The sequence below is a fragment of the Eurosta solidaginis genome, chromosome 5 (genome assembly GCF_040869045.1).
Source record: "Eurosta solidaginis isolate ZX-2024a chromosome 5, ASM4086904v1, whole genome shotgun sequence".
Lineage (NCBI taxonomy): Eukaryota > Metazoa > Arthropoda > Insecta > Diptera > Tephritidae > Eurosta > Eurosta solidaginis.
Window position 1 is genome coordinate 11011926 of NC_090323.1, and position 20541 is coordinate 11032466.

At 36.8% G+C, this 20541-nt stretch overlaps 1 protein-coding gene and 1 pseudogene across 2 annotated transcripts in view; both read left to right on the forward strand.

Annotated features, from left to right (window-relative positions):
* Positions 1-20541, forward strand: part of nrm (neuromusculin) — an 819260-nt gene that overhangs the window by 257263 nt on the left and 541456 nt on the right. The window lies entirely within an intron of this gene.
* The window catches only part of LOC137254111 (uncharacterized), a 158551-nt pseudogene that overhangs the window by 1935 nt on the left and 136075 nt on the right, over positions 1-20541 (forward strand).

A 20541-nucleotide genomic window follows, 5' to 3' on the forward strand; every position in this document is an offset into this window, starting at 1 on the left:
CCGGACTGGAACTGGACATTCCCAAAAAAAATTCGGCTGATTTAAACTATCTGTTCGCATGAACTCTTTAAACCAGTTTGGTGTCGACAGAAAGCTATTTTTAGGTTTTTCTACATTTTGGTATATTTAATACATTTGTACATAAGTGCGAAGGTGCCAAAATTCATATACATATTAATTCTATATATAGTGTTGTTCAAAACAAAAGCAACAATTTATATACATTTTAAGGCAATACATAGTGTTGTTCAAAATAAAAGCAACAAATTCAATGCAAATATGTAACTGACTATATTTTTTATGATAATCAATTGACATAAACGATTGTTTTTAAATATAAAACAAATATATGACAGGTAAATTATTTTTAAAACATTATTTACTAACTTAAAACAGTTATAATCAAGCACAACAAAAAAAAAAACACATTTTGAATAGTATGGAAGAGTGCCAAACTAAAGCAAAAAACCCAACGAACCTTCCTATTTGAGAAGGGGAATACATATTGAATACATATTGGAATTTGACAAGTGTTTAGACTTGTGTTTGCCCTTAAACACGCTCTTCGAAGGCAAACACGGTGTATGCATTTGGTGGAAACATGATATAAGAGCCCACTTCCTTCTGAAAAGAATCTTCACGAGAGGAAGGGATTTTTTCTTGTGATACGCCTACATTAATATTTCGCATACTTTCCTTTTAGAGAGGCAATGAAAAAAACGAAAAACAAGGGAAATTGATAGAAAGAAACAGAGAAAGTGGTGAAGTTAGATGAAGGCAGATAGAGGTGCCTGCATAGAGAAAGAGCTACTATGACTGTTGGAGGCAGAATGAGAGGAAGTGAGAGAAAAATACGTACAGGCAAAAAGAGATGCAGAGGGAAGAGAGGAAAGGAGAGGAAGGAGGGAAGGATGGGGGAGAAAAACGGAGAGATGGAGGTTAGGAGAGAGCGGGAGAGGGTTTGAGTCATCTAGATAAAACAAGCAAGGTCAAAGTCTCAAATCTCTATGTCTCGCATGAGATGCATATATTAGTGTAGACTGTTTTCTTATTTTTATACTCAGAGTGCTTTGCACACAGAGTTTATTAATTTTGATTGGATAACGGTTGGGTGTGCAGGTATAAAGGAATCAAGATAGATATAGACTTCCATATATCAAAATTATCAGCATCGAAAAAAATTTTATGGAGCCATATCCGTCCGTCTGTCCGTCCGTCCGTTAACACGATAACTTGAGTAAATATTGAGATATCTTCACCAAATTTGGTACACAAGCTTATCTGGACCCAGAATAGGTTGGTGTTGAAAATGAGTGAAATCGGATGATAACCACGCCCACTTTTAATATATATAACATTTTTGAAAACACCTAGAATGTTGAAATTTGACGTGTGGACTGATATTGAGACTCCTGATACAAATTTTAAAAACTTTTTCAAAATGGGCGTGGCACCACTCACTTGTGATAAAATCAATTTTACAAATGTTATTAATCATAAATCAAAAATTGTCAAACCTATCGTAACAAAATTCGGCAGAGAAGTTACGCTTACTATAAGGAAACCTTTGAAGGAAAATTAACGAAATCGGTTAAGGACCACGCCCACTTTTATATAAAAGATACTTAAAAGGGTCGTGGACGAATAAAATAAGCTATAAAAAAAAAATAATAATAAATGTAAGGCGCGATAACCTCCGAAGAGATCTAAGGCCGAGCTTCTCTTCCAATTTGCGTCGTGCTCCTCTTGATTTTCCCTACAAATTGGCCGGACGGGACCTATATGCTTTATGCCGACTCCGAACGGCATCTGCAAGGCAGATGAGTTTTCACTGAGAGCTTTTCATGGCAGAAATACACCCGGAGCGCTTGCCAAACACTGCCGAGGGGCGACCCCGCTTAGAAAAATTGTCTTCTAATTGAAAAACCTTATTTCTAAAATTTTGATGTTGCTTTGCCCGGGAGTTGAACCCAGGGCATACGGTGTGATAGGCGGAGCACGCTACCATCACACCACGGTGGCCGCCAAATAAGCTATATCTTTGCAAAAAACAGCTTTATATCAATGGTATTTGATTTCCCAAGTGTATTTATAACAATAAATAGGAAAAACTTCAAATTAAAAAAAAAGGGCGTGGCACCGCCCCTTTTATGACTAAGTAATTTTCTATGTTTCGGGAGCCATAACTCGAAGAAAAATTAACATATCGTAATGAAATTGTGTACACATATTTTCCTTATAGCAGAAAATATTTCTGGTAAAAATGGACGGGATCGGCTAAAGATCACGGCAACTTAGATATAAAACAAGTTTCAAAGGGTCGTAGACTAGAATAATAAGCTATAACTCAGCAAAAAATAGTTTTGCATCAATGATATTTCACTTATCAAGTTTTATTGTGAGAGGAAATGTGGAGACATTTTTCTTTAAAACGGGCGGCGCCACGTGTTATGTAGAAAAGTAATTTATCTGAAATGAAATGTGCAATTGAAGCTCACGCTGAGTATATAATATTCGATTACACCCTTAGACACCTTTACTTGTTTTTGTTAGAAAGATAGTATATTTCGAATCAACGTTAAGCTATTTTCCTTTTTTTCCCGTAAGCTACAAGTGCACTCTACGCTAGGAAAAGAGAAAAAATTAAATACATACACATAGGTTGCATATGCGCCTGATAGTATGCAACAATGTTAGGCATTAATGTACACGCCTTTGTTGTTAAGCTCTGGTTATTCACGCCAATAAAATAGAGCAATCAACCAGAATGCAATAAACAATTCTTCAAGTTTCCTTTCACATTTTATTTCAACTTTGTCTATTTTGCTAGTGCAGCACGTACAAACCATGCAAATAATATCGTAATGCATTATAAACACAAATAAATCATTAATGTGTCACAATGCATTGTTATTTACATTTGACGATATAATTTTTTTTTTTTAATTTATTTCAACAAAAGAGGAAGCAAATAAATACGTACATATATACTGGACTCACATGTCAATAGCAGTTTGCATAAAAAATTACTTAGAGCTATGCATGAGATGGGAAATGTTATCATGCAATAATTGAATTCATAATTAGTTTAATTTGGCGGACGTTAGCGTGTTCAACTTCCACTTGTCATCATAAAATACAAAATTCAAAAAATATAAAAATAAAATGCATAATATTACGCGATTACAGCTTGCATGTAAATGTCGATAAAATACATAACTTAAAGATTAGCTTAATTAGAGCAAAATGGCATAGGTTTCCAATTGAAATGGATATCATAAGTTTACGTGCAAACTGTGGATATACAGCAGCGAAATAGAAAATAACAGTGGCAATTTTATATCAAATTTATTCAAATTCAATCATTTACTTTTACTTTCAATATTTTGGCAAACATTTTCTATAAATTTGCTTACTTTGGCCACGAAAATCCATCTCAGAAACGTTTTCTAAAAAAATCGAAAATTCGAGTAAAAGTTATGTCTCCCGACATTTGCATAGATTTTTGAAAATTTATTTTCAGATATTCATCTATACGAAGAGGGCATAGCTTTACTTCCGAATTTTTCGAATATGTTTTCATATTGGTCAGCATAGCTTTAGATACAAAATTTTCCCCCAGCGGGTTAGGGGGTCAGAATATACCCACGCTAGCTATGCCTGTCGTAAGAGGCGACTAAAATACCAGATTCATAGGGCTGTGTAGCGCAACCTTTCAGGTTGCCGGCGCAATAAATAGCTTCTCCAAACCCAATTGTCAACCTCACCTATCACCTCATATGGGAAGTTTGGGGTAGAGGAGGAAACATTTGAGGACGTTCAGTACTCATACCCTGCGCATGCCAGGCTATAAACTTAGCTGTTAGATGCGATAAAACTATAAGATCTGGAAGCAGTATCTAGTATTTGCAAAGAATACGAAGTTGTTCAATACCACAGGTCTTGTTTTTTGGTAGGGTTTATCAGTTTTGTCATTAAGCAAACTTGTGGTTGCACTATGTAGTCTTTATATGATCCTCGCAGATCAGCAACTTCAACTTTAAAACGGCGTTCGTCCTAAAACTTTCTTAATTTTTTGCCTTTTAGTAAGCCAGCTAGTTTTTAAGCATCTTAGGAAGTTGGCACATAGATGAAATAAATGCATATAAATTTAGCTCAGATATTATTACAAAGTTGTTTAAATGCCTTACTATTAATATTGAGCTACTAAATGTTGGAATGGATATACATATGTATGTACATTTCAAAACCAAGAATATGGGAAAATATAATCGCACATAAAAATATTCTGTTGGATAATGTAGAGAAAAATTCCTGCATATATTCTTCTAATATTGAACTTATTTATTTTGCAACGATTTTCCGTCATAAATTTTGAAAATGTGGTTTAGAGACAAGCCAGTTTCGGATTTGTGCCATCTTCAGGGTCATGTTTCTGTTTTTGGTATATGCACATAAGCATGTGTTGTGAAATATGTGTATTTTTATACCTGTGCTTATGTAGACTTTATAAAATGGTTGTAATTTTTATACTCAGTTGAGCAGAGCTCACAGAGTATATTAAGTGTGATTGGATAACGGTTGGTTGTACATATATAAAGGAATCGAGATAGATATAGACTTCCATATATCAAAATAATCAGGATCGAAAAAAAATTTGATTGAGCCATGTCCGTCCGTCCGTCCGTCCGTCCGTCCGTTAACACGATAACTTGAGTAAATTTTGAGGTATCTTGATGAAATTTAGTATGTGGGGTCCTGGGTACTCATCTCAGATCGCTATTTAAAATGAACGATATCGGACTATAACCACGCCCACTTTTTCGATATCGAAAATTTCGAAAAACCGAAAAAGTGCGATAATTCATTACAAAAGACCGGTGAAGCGACGAAACTTGGTAGATGAGTTGAACTTATGACGCAAAATAGAAAATTAGTAAAATTTTGGACAATGGGCGTGGCAACGCCCACTTTTAAAAGAAGGTAATTTAAAACTTTTGCAAGCTGTAATTTGGCAGTCGTTGAAGATATCATAATGAAATTTGGCAGGAGCGTTACTCTTATTACTATATGTACGCTTAATAAAAATTAGCAAAATCGGAGAAGGACCACGCCCACTTTTAAAAAAAAAATTTTTTTAAAGTAAAATTTTAACAAAAAATTTAATATCTTTACAGTATATAAGTAAATTATGTCAAGATTCAACTCCAGTAATGATATGGTGCAACAAAATACAAAAATAAAAGAAAATTAAAAAATTGGCGTGGCTCCGCCCTTTTTCATTTAATTTGTCTAGGATACTTTTAACGCCATAAGTCGAACAAAAATTAACCAATCCTTTTGAAATTTGATAGGGGAGTAGATTTTATGGAGATAACTGTTTTCTGTGAAAATGGGCGAAATCGGTTGATGTCACGCCCAGTTTTTATACACAGTCGTCCGTCTGTCCTTCCGCGTGGCCGTTAACACGATAACTTGAGCAAAAATCGATATATCTTTACTAAACTCAGTTCACGTACTTATCTGAACTCACTTTATCTTGGTATGAAAAATGAACGAAATCCGACTATGACCACGCCCACTTTTTCGATATCGAAAATTACGAAAAATGAAAAAAATGCCATAATTCTATACCAAATACGAAAAAAGGGATGAAATATGTTAAGGTAATAGGATTGTTTTATTGACGCGAAATATAACTTTAGAAAAAACTTTATAAAATGGTTGTGACACCTACCATATTAAGTAGAAGAAAATGAAAAAGTTCTGCAGGGCGAAATAAAAAACCCTTAAAATCTTGGCAGGTATTACATATATAAATAAATTAGCGGTATCCAACAGATGATGTTCTGGGTCACCCTGGTCCACATTTTGGTCGATATCTGGAAAACGCCTTCACATATACAACTACCACCACTCCCTTTTAAAACTCTCATTAATACCTTTAATTTGATACCCATATCGTACAAACATATTCTAGAGTCACCCCTGGTCCACCTTTATGGCGATATTTCGAAACGGCGTCCACCTATAGAACTGAGGATTACTCCCTTTTAAAATACTCATTAGCACCTTTCTTTTGATACCCATATCGTACAAACGCATTCTAGAGTCACCCTGGTCCACCTTTATGGCGATATCTCGAAAAGGCGACGACCTATAGAACTAAGGCCCACTCCCTTTTAAAATGCTCAGTAACACCTTTCGTTTGATACCCATATCGTACAAACTCATTCTAGTGTCACCCCTGGTCCACCTTTATGGCGATATTTCGAAAAGACGAACACCTATAGAACGAAGGCCCACTCCCTTTTAAAAATACTCATTAACACCTTTCATTTCATACCCATATCGTACAAACAAAGTCTAGAGTCACCCCTGGTCCAGAAAGGCCCACTCCCTCTTAAAATACTCATTAACTCCTTTCGTTTGATACCCATATCGTACAAACATATTCTAGAGTCACCCCTGGTCCACCTTTATGGCGATATTTCGAAACGGCGTCCACCTATAGAACTGAGGATTACTCCCTTTTAAAATACTCATTAACACCTTTCATTTGATACCCATATCGTACAAACAAATTCTAAAGTCACCCCTGGTCCACCTTTATGGCGATATCTCGAAAAGGCGAACACCTATAAAACGAAGGCCCACTCCCTCTTAAAATACTCATTAACTCCTTTCGTTTGATACCCATATCGTACAAACATATTCTAGAGTCACCCCTGGTCCACCTTTATTGCGATACCTCGAAAATGCGTCCCCCTATAGAACTAAGGCCCACTCCCTCTTAAAATACTCATTAACTCCTTTCGTTTGATACCCATATTGCACAAACGAATTCTAGAGTCACCCCTGGCCCACCTTTATGGCGATATCTCGAAAAGGCGTCCACCTATAGAACTAAGCCCCACGCCCTTTTAAAATAATCATTAACACCTTTCATTTGATACCCATATCATACAAACAAATTCTAAAGTCACCCCTGGTCCACCTTTATGGCGATATCTCGAAAAGGCGAACACCTATAAAACGAAGGCCCACTCCCTTTTAAAAATACTCATTAACACCTTTCATTTGATACCCATATCGTACAAAAAAAGTCTAGAGTCACCCCTGGTCCACCTTTATTGCGATACCTCGAAAATGCGTCCCCCTATAGAACTAAGGCCCACTCCCTCTTAAAATACTCATTAACTCCTTTCGTTTGATACCCATATTGCACAAACGAATTCTAGAGTCACCCCTGGCCCACCTTTATGGCGATATCTCGAAACGGCGTCCACCTATAGAACTAAGGCTCACTCCCTTTTAAAATACTCATTAGCACCTTTCGTTTGATATCCATATCGTACAAACGCATTCTAGAGTCAACCCTGATCCACCTTTATGGCTATATCCCTAAATGGCGTCCACCTATAGAACTATGGCCCACTCCCTCATAAAATACTCTCTAATGCCTTTCATTTGATACACATGTCATACAAACACATTCCAGGGTTTCCCTCGGTTCATTTTCCTACATGGTTATTTTCCCTTATGTTGTCACCATAGCTCTCAACTGAGTATGTAATGTTCGGTTACACCCGAACTTAACCTTCCTTACTTGTTATCCATCAGCTTATGCGTTTAGTTAAAGTGGGTAGAAGTCCGTAATTTAAGTTTTACATGCAAAGCGTTATTGATTTTAACTGTGAAATGCCGTTGTTGGCTTTCAAATACGGGTTTACATTCATCTCTTCCATTTTACTGACCCAAAAATTTGTCAGCGAGTTTTATTTCAAAAAGATCTGATTTTACACAAAATATACAAAAATGTTATTCAATATCGCATTAAACTATATTTATTTAAAATTCTTAATTAAATTTTTCTGCTCTCTTTTCAGGTTCGTATCACTATTGTTTATGAGAAAAATTTTATCTAAGGATATTTAAGGTAAGCATTTAACTTCACTTTGAAAAATTTCATCCTTATTCGTTTGGTAAAATATCATGCCGGCCAACCCTGTTTCGCAATATTTGACGCGAATTTGGAACAACGAGTGAGGTCTAGTCTTCATACTTCTGCCTCTTCCTACCCTCTTAAATACTTTCTGACAGGAGTGCCTTCGGGGGCTATTAAAATGAATTGTGCCATCGCGGTTTAGTTCTACTACTAGGCTTAGCTTCTCCAGCATTGGATTAAAAAAAAGCCACACGAATGATATGTTTGGTTTCGAATTACTCGGAGAAGATCGTCCCAACCCTTTCCGAGTTGTGGAATCTCAAACTGGCGCTATCATAGGCTGCTTTGAAATCGCCAAAAGGATGGTGAGTTTCGATTTCGTTATCGTGAGTCCTCTCCAGGTTCTGGCGTATCGTGAAGATCAGGTCGATACTGGATATACTAGGACTGAGGCCGCACTGATAAGATCCAATTAGTTTGTTGACTTTATAAGATAATTTGCATAGATAATGTATCTGTATTCTGGGATCTTTAATCCCGACAATGCAAAACCCGATATATTTCATGCTATTCATTCTCTGAAATACTGTGGCTCATATTACCGTTAAACAAGCTGCAGGATGATCTAGAAAAACTTGGCGATGATGGGTGTAATGACTATTAGAACGTTATACAATATAAGCGCTGATGTCATAGATATCACATTCTCTTTGGGAACAAAAGTGATAGGCATGTACTATGCATTTCCATGGAGAGTCAAAAATTGTTGCGGATCTTAACATTTTGTTTGCAATAACATATGCTACAGAATCTCTCAATGAAACGATCTCTGTCGGTAGCCAGGCGGCCTTAAATTTATAAAGTCGGATATCATACGGAGGTATCGAAACTCGCTAGCGCCCATAGGGCACCTAAGTTCTTTATTTGATGAGTTCCCGGGCACAGAGATATAGTAGAAAATGAACCTGCGGATGAGATGGCCGGGAAAGGTTCCGTAATGAAAATAAGCGAGGTTGATAGATCTGTACAACCAACGATGGATTATATCCTGAGGAGAATCGGGGAATACAAGATTGCGGCAACGGACTTGCTGTGGAACAACCGGGATGATATAGAGGGTGCAAGGTCCTTATGACTACGTTTGAATAGGGAAGCAACTAGCGTATTTTTCAAACTAAACAAATCTGCCATGAGAAAACTCAGGGGTGCCATCACAGGTCGTTGCCTTATTGCACCAATGCTCCGGCGCATACCAAAAAGCTCCCTCTGCAGAAGCTGTCAGGATGCGGAAAAAGAGGGCCCGATTCATCACCTTCCCTGCCGCTATTCAGGGCTGCAAGCAAGACGGCTCACATTTCTGGATGCACGGTTTTTCAACAGTTTGACAGAAGAAAGTGGATCTTTCGCTCATACTAAGGCTCATCAGAGAAAGTAAATGGTTCGTTGAGGTCGGAAGCATTCATGGTGGACAAATGTGACGCACGCAGCATTTACTGAAGGCACTAGACAAAAACGTTTCCGATTGGAAGCGTGAAAACTTCCATCCACATTTTCTAAACCTAGCCTAACCGTAGGTTCTCTCGAAAAATTGGGGAAAGGATGTGTTCTAAGAGCTTTCATATGCCATTTTGTTTTGAAAGTCTTGATAACACCTACTGAAGGAGACACAATTTTCTTGTTTTTTCACCATTCCTGCAAATAAAATAAATAAATGTAAGGCGCGATAACCTCCGAAGAGTTCTAAGGCCGAGCTTCTCTTCCAATTTGCGTCGTGCTCCTCTTGATTTTTCCCTACAAATTGGCCGGACGGGACTTACATGTTTTATGCCGACTCCGAGCGGCATCTGCAAGGCAGATGAGTTTTTACTGAGAGCTTTTCATGGCAGAAATACAATCGGAGCGCTTGCCAGACACTGCCGAGGGGCGACCCCGCTTAGAATAATTTTCTTCTAATTGAAAAATCTTATTTCTAAAATTTTGATGTTGCTTTGCCCGGGAGTTGAACCCAGGGCATACGGTATGATAGGCGGAGAACGCTACCATCACACCACGGTGGCCGCATTCCTGCAAAGGCCGGTATAAATCGAAATCCCGAAAAACTTAAGGGTTGTGTGCCCTATGTCATAGTAATACAAAAGCATTTACAAAAAAATTTAGTTTATATCGATTCGTCGCCCAAAGTCGAAACATGAAAGTATGCATTCAATCGCATACATTAACAATATCGACACCAGATCGCTTGCGGTGATGGTGAGGGGGGCGTCAATAATGATGATGACGACTAACGATAAACGACGGCTGCTAGCCGTCTGCAATCAGGTGAAAAATTTGATGTTTCCGCATTGTAATCAAATGTACAGCAAAATAAAAAAAAGAAGATAGCCAAAAGAAAGAAGGTCATTAACAAAAACAAATTTCGTCAAAAGGGAAATTTCCTGCCTTTTATTGGGGTTAGGTACTTTCATTGTTTTCTGGTTGCGTGTTTTGTGTTGTTCGATATTTTACATTTCCTTGGCATATGCGCCTAACGATATGCTATTAAATATTGTCATGTATTGTAGTTGTATCAAGTTATTTTTTTTTATTTATTTAACTGGCGTAAATTGAAGCACAAAAGTGAACTCCAAAGCTTACGAAATGTGAACAGAAAAAATAATAAAACATTTCGAAAAACCACCAACTGGTTGTTTCATGGAAAACAATGAAAAATTACATGAGTAATGAAAAGAATAACCAAGAGCAAGCAAAGTAAAATAAAAGTTATGTATGTTGTATGTATGTATGTCAGAGAGGTGGTAACAGTTTTTCGGCCAAATATCATGTAATTAATAACAATAAAATAATTATGTAGCACAGCAGACTGTTATTAAATATAAACGGCATGAAAGAGGGCGAATCTAGACATTATACTTTTACTTATGTATGTACATACATATGTGCACATTTATACATTAAGGTGGTTAAATTTGTACGGAGCTTTGACATTGTTTTCATTGATTCACCTAGGTTGGGTGAGATAAAGAAGGTGTGCTTGGGAATTTCTCACACTTCCACTCGAACACATTTTTGTTCATTGAGAGTGCGCTTAATGAGTACCGGATGGCGACATATTCTAACAACCAGATTACTTCCTTACTTACTTTGCTTTATCCGATAAACCAGAGTAGGGGTGAAAATCTACTTTCCAAACCTTTACCAGTCTGTAACGCCTACCAAACATCGCGCATCCAAGAATCGGAGTAGTTTTGCTTGCTGTCGAAGACATCGGCGGCGAAAAGGATGAATCGACTCCTCTTCTTCCTCACAAAGACAACTTCTCCAGATGAGGCTTGAGCTTAATGGTATGCATCACGCTCGAAGCAGAAATTAATAGCGCAATAACTTGTGGTGACACCAGCAAGTATTCTCACTACAGATTTCTTTATCGTGAAAAATAATCTAGTTGCTTTCCTATTCAAAGATGGCTAAAATGGCCTTCGGAGCTCGCAAGTAGCCTTGTTTGTTCTCAGGACTCAGGTGCCTACCTAAAAGGAGGGGGTTTTTCTGCATTCTCTTTTGACATTCCACGTACCTTTGAAACAATATTAGCCTCCGATATTAAATTAGATGAATTTCCAAAACACTCACACATTTACTGTCCACCTTAATAAATATATATACGCTCAAAGAATAATTGATTAGAAGGTGGCAAATGTTTAAACGAAACGAGCTTTATTTCCTTAAATGTAGAGCGGGTTGAGATAGCGTGGGGTCGACTAGTTTAGTGAGCGATTTCTTTCTTAGCCCAACAAACAATTTCGATACAGCGAATGTAAGTCTTAAAGGCGACAAGAAAACTCGTTTGACCAGTTGACGTATAAAGTAATTGTTTTTATGAAGGCTGTTTTATGCGAAATGAGTATGGCTTTTTTTAAGAAGAAAATCTGAAATACTCTTTGGAAAAAACTGTCACATATGAGTCCGAGTTTTGAGACCTCTAACTTGAGTTGATTAAGCTACACAACTGCGCATCACGATACAAATTAAGAGCGGCAGCTTCCGTTCTCTTTCTTGGCCACCATTTGACACAGGCTGTGTTTTGGCGATCACTCTTGCGCTACCAAATCCTTAAAAAACGCCCCTTCTGCTTGTAATTATATTTGCCTATTTTTTATATTAAAAGAAAATATTACGGACTCATTGAGCATCTGTGAGGTCCACACCGAACAGCCAGTTCAACCTTTATTAAAATAAAGCGGAAAATATCTTAAATATGTCTTGATTTTCTGAAGTGTACGAAAAGTTACTACACAAGACTTAGGACGCCTTCGAACAAAACGATTTTTTGGTCCACTTTATGGCATTCACCGGCTGTTTCATGCAGGTATTGAATCCAACCCAGCTGGTGACTGATGTGAGGGCTTAACCAAACTCCACAAACTCCTACTATGTAGGTACGCGTCCTGACGCGAGCAGTGCGCGATGTTTGAAACAGATCTTTCCTCACAATGACCCACCATGCGAAGTAACCTTACCGTAGCTAGAGACGCTGCTGTCACCAAGGGATCGATAAGCTAACGAAAGATAACAATGCATGTTCATAAATTTTAACAGCAGCGAAAGGGGCGACTCCGGTTATCACCGAGAAGATGAATGAATCGATTAATATTATGTGTGGTGAAGCACGTGTTCCCAGCGCCGAGCCTATTGCGGCGACTGGAAGGAGTTTCTCATATATCCGTGCTTCAAATAAAAAAGGAGAAGGAGTATGTGTTGCACCCATAGCAAAAAGAAAATATAGTCAATGCCACAAATTTTTTAGGGTTAATAACAAATCAGTGTTGCTGCGAGTCTTAAGAATCAACCTTCAACAGAGTGAACTGACGTCGAGCGAGCTCCTCTTCTCTGCTGAGGATTGTTCGGAGTGTTTCTAGTACACTATCTATGGCTCAAATCTGAATGAAAGATTTCAAACAAATATTTGCGATTCTATCGGTATATTTGAATAAATTTCTTAGCAATGGTTTGCAGGGTAATTTCCCCAGTAACGACATCTGATTTTAAGAATTACTGCTTTTCTAAAAGGAAGATAAAGAAATTGATTTGCTATTTTTATTACATTTTCATCAGTTCACAATTTTTAATGAAGGAGGGGGAAAGGGAGAGAGAGCGGAAAGGGAAATGGAAATGAAAATTGGAGCAGATATGAAACCAAGACCACCATATCTGCTATATTTAGGCAATTAGCTGTAGGAGCTATACAATATTTGATACATAAATTCAATATATACGGCAATTCAGGTGGGATGGGTAGAGGGAGCTGGAGCAGAAGCGGAAGTAGTATGGCGGATTAGAGTTAGACTGAAAAAATATTTAAATTCCCTATATCTGCGTAATTATATTAAGGGGTATCCAAGGATACGTTAAAGTTTTCCAATGTGAGGTAACTCAGCTTTGAGAGGTAGAGTAGTAGAAGAGGGAGTGAGAGTGGAAATCGGAATGAGAGTGGGAGTGGGAGTAGGTTTGGAGGTGAGAGGAAGAATTGGCATGAGAAGGGAGTGTGGATAAAGCAAATAAGGTCAGAAAGACAGAAATAAGATAGAGGAACGGAAGTTGTTATAGTGACAGAGAGAAGATAAGGCTGCTTTTGAAATATTTGGCAGGACGACTAGTGCCGGGTATTCCAGTAAACTTTAAATTACATTCACAACTTCCTTTTTCGATTTTTCGATAACATCCGAAACTGGTACGTATAGTGTTAAGCTCTTTACGCTGCTTTATCTTTTCTAAAACACACTAAGACAAGCATAACCAAAAAAGAGCAATTTTTAAAAAATAGTTTATTTTAAAATAAAAATACTCACGAGAGTCATAGTATTTCTTTTAAATTTCCTGTACTCATTTTAATATCCTTAATGATGTGCAAAACCGCATGAACAGAAATAAACTAGAAAAGCAGACATAAAAGCAAAAAGTTAGTAAGCAAACATTAACGCAAACATACATACAAACGTCGAGAGAAAAACTAGAGCTCAGCAGTGGCACTTTTGGCGGGATTAAATTTGACTAGAACAAGAGCAGCGAATGACAGACGAGGGATATAGCGACGACGCAGTTTTATCTAGTATTTGGTATGAAAATCACGTGCATTAACGCAAACCAACATCAACAAAAGAAAAAATACAACTAAAAAAGCATTTAAACTTTTTCACACAACAGGAAAACAAAAAAGTGCAGGAAAAATGAAAAATGTAGCGGAAATAAGTAAGGGTCAGCAGCGAAATATTTAGCCGCTTAACGGAGACGAGTGAGGAGGCAGATGGGCAAAGTCATGGCATGTAGTAGCACATGAGTGTGCAGAAAAAAAATCACACCACAATTTCTGTTATTTAAAAAAAAATATTTTTTTTTCAATTCGCTCTTTCACGCTGCTTTTCCGGTTTTTCCGCTGTTATTAGTGTTTCCTTATTCGCGGTCACTGTTGCACGTGTATCACTCAACGGTGATTATGTTAGTTGTGAGTAAATGCGTGAAAACTAAAGTGCAGCGCTTATGTTGAAACATATAGCAATGCATTAAAATCATATCACCAGACTAAATTTAAGTAGACTATGATAAGGCTAAAAAATTGTTTGTTTGGCCTAGTGTTCTTTATTGCGCGACGAATTTGCAGTGGGAGTTGCTAGTTTAGCGTGGACGACACGGCGTATACGCAACAAATGCATCATATATTGATTTGTACTTCTGCTAGTATGCGTGCTTGCACGCTCCTACTGACTTAAATGAAGAAAAATACTACCCTTAATTCCCTAGGTGTCAGACGATCAATAAATTTCCATCATCTATTGCTAGATTTGGTTTGACAACAAAATTTCACGTAGAAAACAAATTCAGATTAAGCGGTGTGTGGGCTTTTGAAGGTGGATTAAGAACAGACTAAGCGGTATATGGGCTTTTGAAGGTGGATTTAGAGCAGACAAAGTGGTCGGTGTACTAATTTCTTTCGTGGACTTCTTCCACTAATTCTGAAGCCGCACTAGTTGGGTCCAACCACCTTTTCACTGTGTGCTTTAATATTTAAGGCAAACTCGTTGTGAGGACCTAACCTAAAATAACAAGAAGATTGATTCCGCGATTGTAAGTGAAGTTTTGGTGGACCTCGTTTTCTGAGAACTGGGCAAAGAACACAAACTTTGCATCGCCATTGATTTTTGGCTCGTGTTCATTATCTTTCTCGGGAGCTTCATCACTTTCTGAAGTTAAGTGGGCAGATAAGTGCCCTCTCCATAATCGTTCTTACAGAAATTTTGACCAGAGCTTAAAAATTTTCCCTCTGACGCTGAATTTTTTGGTGAAATTTGCAGTAATTGTTCCCGCTGTATAGCTTAAGCTCTTCGCTATCATGCCTTCGGTATTTTAATTTTTTTTCTGAAAGGATATCACGATTTTCAACTCACGGCAGTTTGACGCAGTCTACTTGTGGCCTTAGACATAAGAACATTGCCATGTAGGCAGAGGATTTCGGTCGGTTGAATAGCCGATTACTTCATGGTATAAAGTATTGTGAACACCGGTAAATAATTTTGTTTTCTGGACGGTGGTAGGAAGTGCTCTACAAATTCTTTCCAACTGCTCCTGCATTCGTCGGGTTGCAATTTGATCGTATAGATCTGGTGTGAGAGCCGTGTGGTGAAATCATTGTATGTAACAATTGCAACTCTTAGACGTGTAGACGTTCTTATGTCATCGATATTTTCATGACCTTCAATACATATGGTTTTGGCCGGACACCGCTTAAGGATGTTTGTCTCTCCCTGACAGCATGCATATTTTCAGCAATGGCAGTCACTGCGTCGATACAAGGGTATGCCACATATTATGGGACTCCACGTTTATAACTTTTCTTCGGTTTACGTGCGTCATGCTGATGAGTAGAAAATATGTAATATTATTGGTACTATGTCCACTGGGGTACAAATGACTGATTCTTGAAACCCTTAATGGGAACAAACTCAATGACGCGATAGCACTGGAAAAAATGTAACAAGGGATCGGAATCTGTTGATTTTGGGTGCTTTCATTAACCTTAAAACATTTCTTTACCATTCTTAAGAGCACTATCACGATTTAAATTCATAAAGTGCACTTACATTCACTCAGGAAACACAAGCCAAATATTTACTTAATCATAGCAAAGACATAATAAAAATAAAAGTTTATTTAACGCCAAGTTAGTAAAAAGACTTGAGTCTATAACAAACTGAGAATAACAGCAGAGATGCAGCCATTTCCGCCAATATCCAGTAGAACAAAGCCGTAATTGCTTTTCCTGTTATTTAGCTGAAAAAGAATTTGATCCCAAAGTTCAACAGAGGCGCAGGCAATCAGATGGAGATAAATCTAAAGCGTAAAAATATTGTAGGCATACTTTAAGGCGCTGCTACTTAAACAGCTGCAAGGTAAACATTATTAAAATTAGAAAAGATGATACGAGTAATAAACAAAAGAACTCACTTCACAAAATTCGCTTTAAAGTTAATTTGTTGTTTAAACAGGCGAATTCTCCAACCATAGAATTCACCTTTATGTTGGCACACTTCAGAAAATATTTGGAAAAACATTGTTTTGTAAAAATAAAAGCATAATTTTAGGCGATGGTGTAATGGTGAAAGGAAAAGACAAAAAAAAAAAAAAAAAACAAAAATAAAGACGAGCTGGAAAGTATTGAATTGGCTGAATTTATATTAAAATATTTAATTTCTAGTTGCAGAGGGAGCGCAGATTGTAGCAGGAGGGCAGTGTACTGCGAACACAGCAGACGTTGTCATAGAGTTATGAATGAATGAGACTTTGTTGTAGTGTTTCAGTCTAGACAGGCAATCGGGCTTTGTAGTACCCATTATTGCTGTTTTTGGTTTTCTGTTCTTGTAGCAGCACCGACAATGAGTGCAAGCGCAAATATGCCATATTTCGTAACTTATTTTCTTTTTTTTCAAATAATATTGCATAATATACGGCGCTACGCTTTGTGCAGGGCAACAGTTTAAGCTACAAAATTAATTCCACTGCCATGTTCATTGAAGCGAAATATTGAGAGAGAGAGAAAGTAAAAGAAAAATGAGAAAATCGTAAAAGAAAGCAAAAGGCGAAAGCACTTTTAACAAATTAATGTTAAGTGAACATGCAATAAAAATTGCCTACTTTTAGGATCATTTTGTTGTTTTGCATGGATAGGGCTACATTTTGCAAACTTGTTTTGATATAATCTTTGTTATTAAAAATGGTTTAAGTTGAGTAGTAAGCAGGTAAATAAGAATAGTTTAGTAAAAGACTTAAGAGCAAGCCATTTATGCGAATGTTTTTAAATTTTTGAAAACTAAACTTAAATAGCTAAGAAATTACAGTTTGAGTTATGCAGGAAGCCTAATACTAATTTCACGCAGACGGCTTATTGAATAATAAAGGCAATTTTCTACATTAAGACGCTTATTGAGCTCAATCTTCCCTACAAAATTCGAATCTATTATTATTTCATTAATAGCTAATCGAATGCCTAATGAAGTCAAAAGCACAATGCAACTCTGTTGGCAGCGTTCCGCTTCCGTTTCCGCTTCTTAGTTTTCAAAGCAAATATCATTGTCTGCATGGCGGAACGATACAAGGTGGCCGCATCGAACAGCTGATTATAACCTTTTTTATTTGATTTGATACATCAACTGCCGGCGCAGTACGATTTTGACATTTGTCCATCGAATTTACAAGTACATGGAATTTTTTTTTGTTTGTAGGTATGTCACCATGCTCCCACCTTGTATTGTTCCGCCATGATTGTCTGTCTCATCCTTCATACTAATCGAGCAGTTACTTCTTTGTGAAAGCAAAAAATTTACGATTTCATTAGCAGGTGAAATGAGATCATTAAGTTTCTGTGTAAAAACAGTATTATGCTCATTGTTAAATAGCAAAGCAAATGACGAACCAGTTACCATACTAGCTAATGCCGAAAAATATAATTTAAGTGATATAGCAATGTTGTAAACTTCACGAAAATGGTTGGTGTTTTAAAACAAGAAGGTCGCGAATTGGCATGTGAAAGAGATTCGACCAGGCCTTAAGCGTGTTTTAACTACAAGAAATCTTGTGCAACAAACTGAAGTCCACTGCCAACGTTGTAATGGGATTTATCAGCGCGGCTACAAATCTCGTAAGTCTCCTTTAGACCATATTTTTTCATTATGGATTGTGTTAACTTTGCTGCATATGAAATTTGATGGAGGAGCGTATAAAACGCACGTGCTTTCAACAGTTTTAGAACAATTCTCAAATATAAAACTCTCAGCAGCCTCATATTTCTCACAATTATGATATGATCAAGTAATTTCAATTATAAATTCTAATGCTTCATGAATAATCTTGACATGCCTTTGAAGCGCAATTATAATGCTTGAATACGTAATCAATATTTTTAATAATACACATTTATTTACTGTGAATTGTTCAAGTATTATAAGTAGGTATATAGCATGAAAGTTAACTTCATTTAACTTCCACCATTGCGTGTTTGCTAAACATAAATTATTTATATCGAAATTTGAACTTCGAATGTTATAACACGCAAGCATACTTACAGGCGTCCAAGTAGATTAAACAGTGTACAAATATATTTGTTTTGCGTTTGCCAAGGTAAAAAAGTTAAAGTTCGTTTATTTCATAACAGGGTCTGCCGATCGGTTCTTTGTTTAGCCAACTAAATATAAACCGACGAGCCGGACCCGTGCGCAACTTGCGCAACAAATATAAAAGTTTCATATCAAATATCGACAGAAATCAGCTGTTAAATCAATTAAACATCATAAACTTACATGCCTTTGCGCTGCCATTTGGCGAATGCTAGCAACTGCCGGTAATGCAGTGTTAGTTCTAATTAAAAATGCACAATAGTGCCATAGTACAAATAGATTTCTTTGTGTGCTCACAATCGTTTATCGTAATTTAATAAAATATAGCTAAACAAAAGCACTACGACCAATTGTGCTCAAAGCTCGCTGATAGCACGAATTTCCATCTTTACAACCAGAACTTTATTTATAAATTTGGATTCCAAATAACAGCGAAAAAGGGACCTGTACATAAAAGCAGCAATTAGAGATAAGTACCTGGACGACCGAGCTTTGCTTGGCAACGTTTCGTTCTGCTGGCAACGTTTCTCGAGTATCTTCATGCGCCGAATTATTAATTTCATACATATTTTTAGTTATACATTATGAAAATCTCACAATTTTATTACATTCCAAAAACTTGTAAATTTCACGAATGACAACTATCAGTTAGTTTAATTAAATGTCAACTTACTTCCCTAAGCGCCATCTGTTGGTAAGTAGTTAAATAGTTAGATGTCCTTTTCAAATTGAACATATGCCTCTAGTGTTCAACGGTAAAAAATTACCATGGTGAGATATCTTTTTGCTATGGTGAGAAATTTTTCTAATAGTAATCTGTGAGAAATTGCAATTATTAATTTCATATTTGCCAAACATATGCATTTAAATATATTTTGCTAGAATTTGCCGCGGTGCCTTGATATTGCATTTCAATTTTATTAGCGTGTATGAAATTAAGAAAAGTAAGTCGCATCAAGTGTAAGATTTTTTTACGAAGATTTTTAACTTTAATGTTCTCCTTTTAAGCTTTAATAGAATATGAGTAAGTATAGTACTATTTTTTCTAATCACACAAGCAATTGTTTTTTAATTTCGAATAGGTGGCAACCCTACTCAAAAATGTCCCTATTGTAATGCGGAGTGAAATACCTTTCGTTTGATACCCATATCGGCATATCTCATGCATTTTTTTAAATTTCGAATAGGTGGCAACCTTGTGAAACATTCTGAGTGGCAACACCTAGGTAGAAAGTCTTAGAAGGTGATACGTTATCTGTGTGTCAAATTTCATTTAAATCGGTTGAGTCGTTCCCCAGATCGTCCGGTTATACAAACAAACAAGAACTGCTCGTTTAAGGTAATAAGATATAAGATATCTGTGGTCACAAGCAATAATCGCCTAAGTCCTATCCTTTTACACAGGACTTAGGCGATTATTGCTTATGACCACAGAATATATAAGATTACACGCAAACATATCCGTACCACTAGATTAGCCGGGTACCGGTGCGTATACGTAAATTTTTTTCAACGGATTTTTTTTCTGTCGAAAAGTTATCCATAATTTATCACAAATCTGTCTATTTATTATCGAAAAGTTATCGATTTAGATATTATGTAAAAGTGATGGAAAGGTTATCGATTTACTATCGAAAAGTAATCGATTCGCTATCTAACATGTATCAACTTGATGACGAAAGTTAAAGGAATTTTTCTCAAAGTGTTGCCAAATTGTTATGGCCGAGTTATTGATTACTCATCAGTTAGTTATGAAGCAGATGCCATAAAAAGATGCCGATAACAAGCAGATCAGAAGCCAATAAAAGGTCAGTGCCTCGGCCGATTATATATCCAAATTCCCATGTATTTGGTACTCGTTTCATTTTTAAGAATTAAATCGCTTTATGAAACATCTTGTAAGTTTATATATGCACTTAATATTGTTTCTGATTT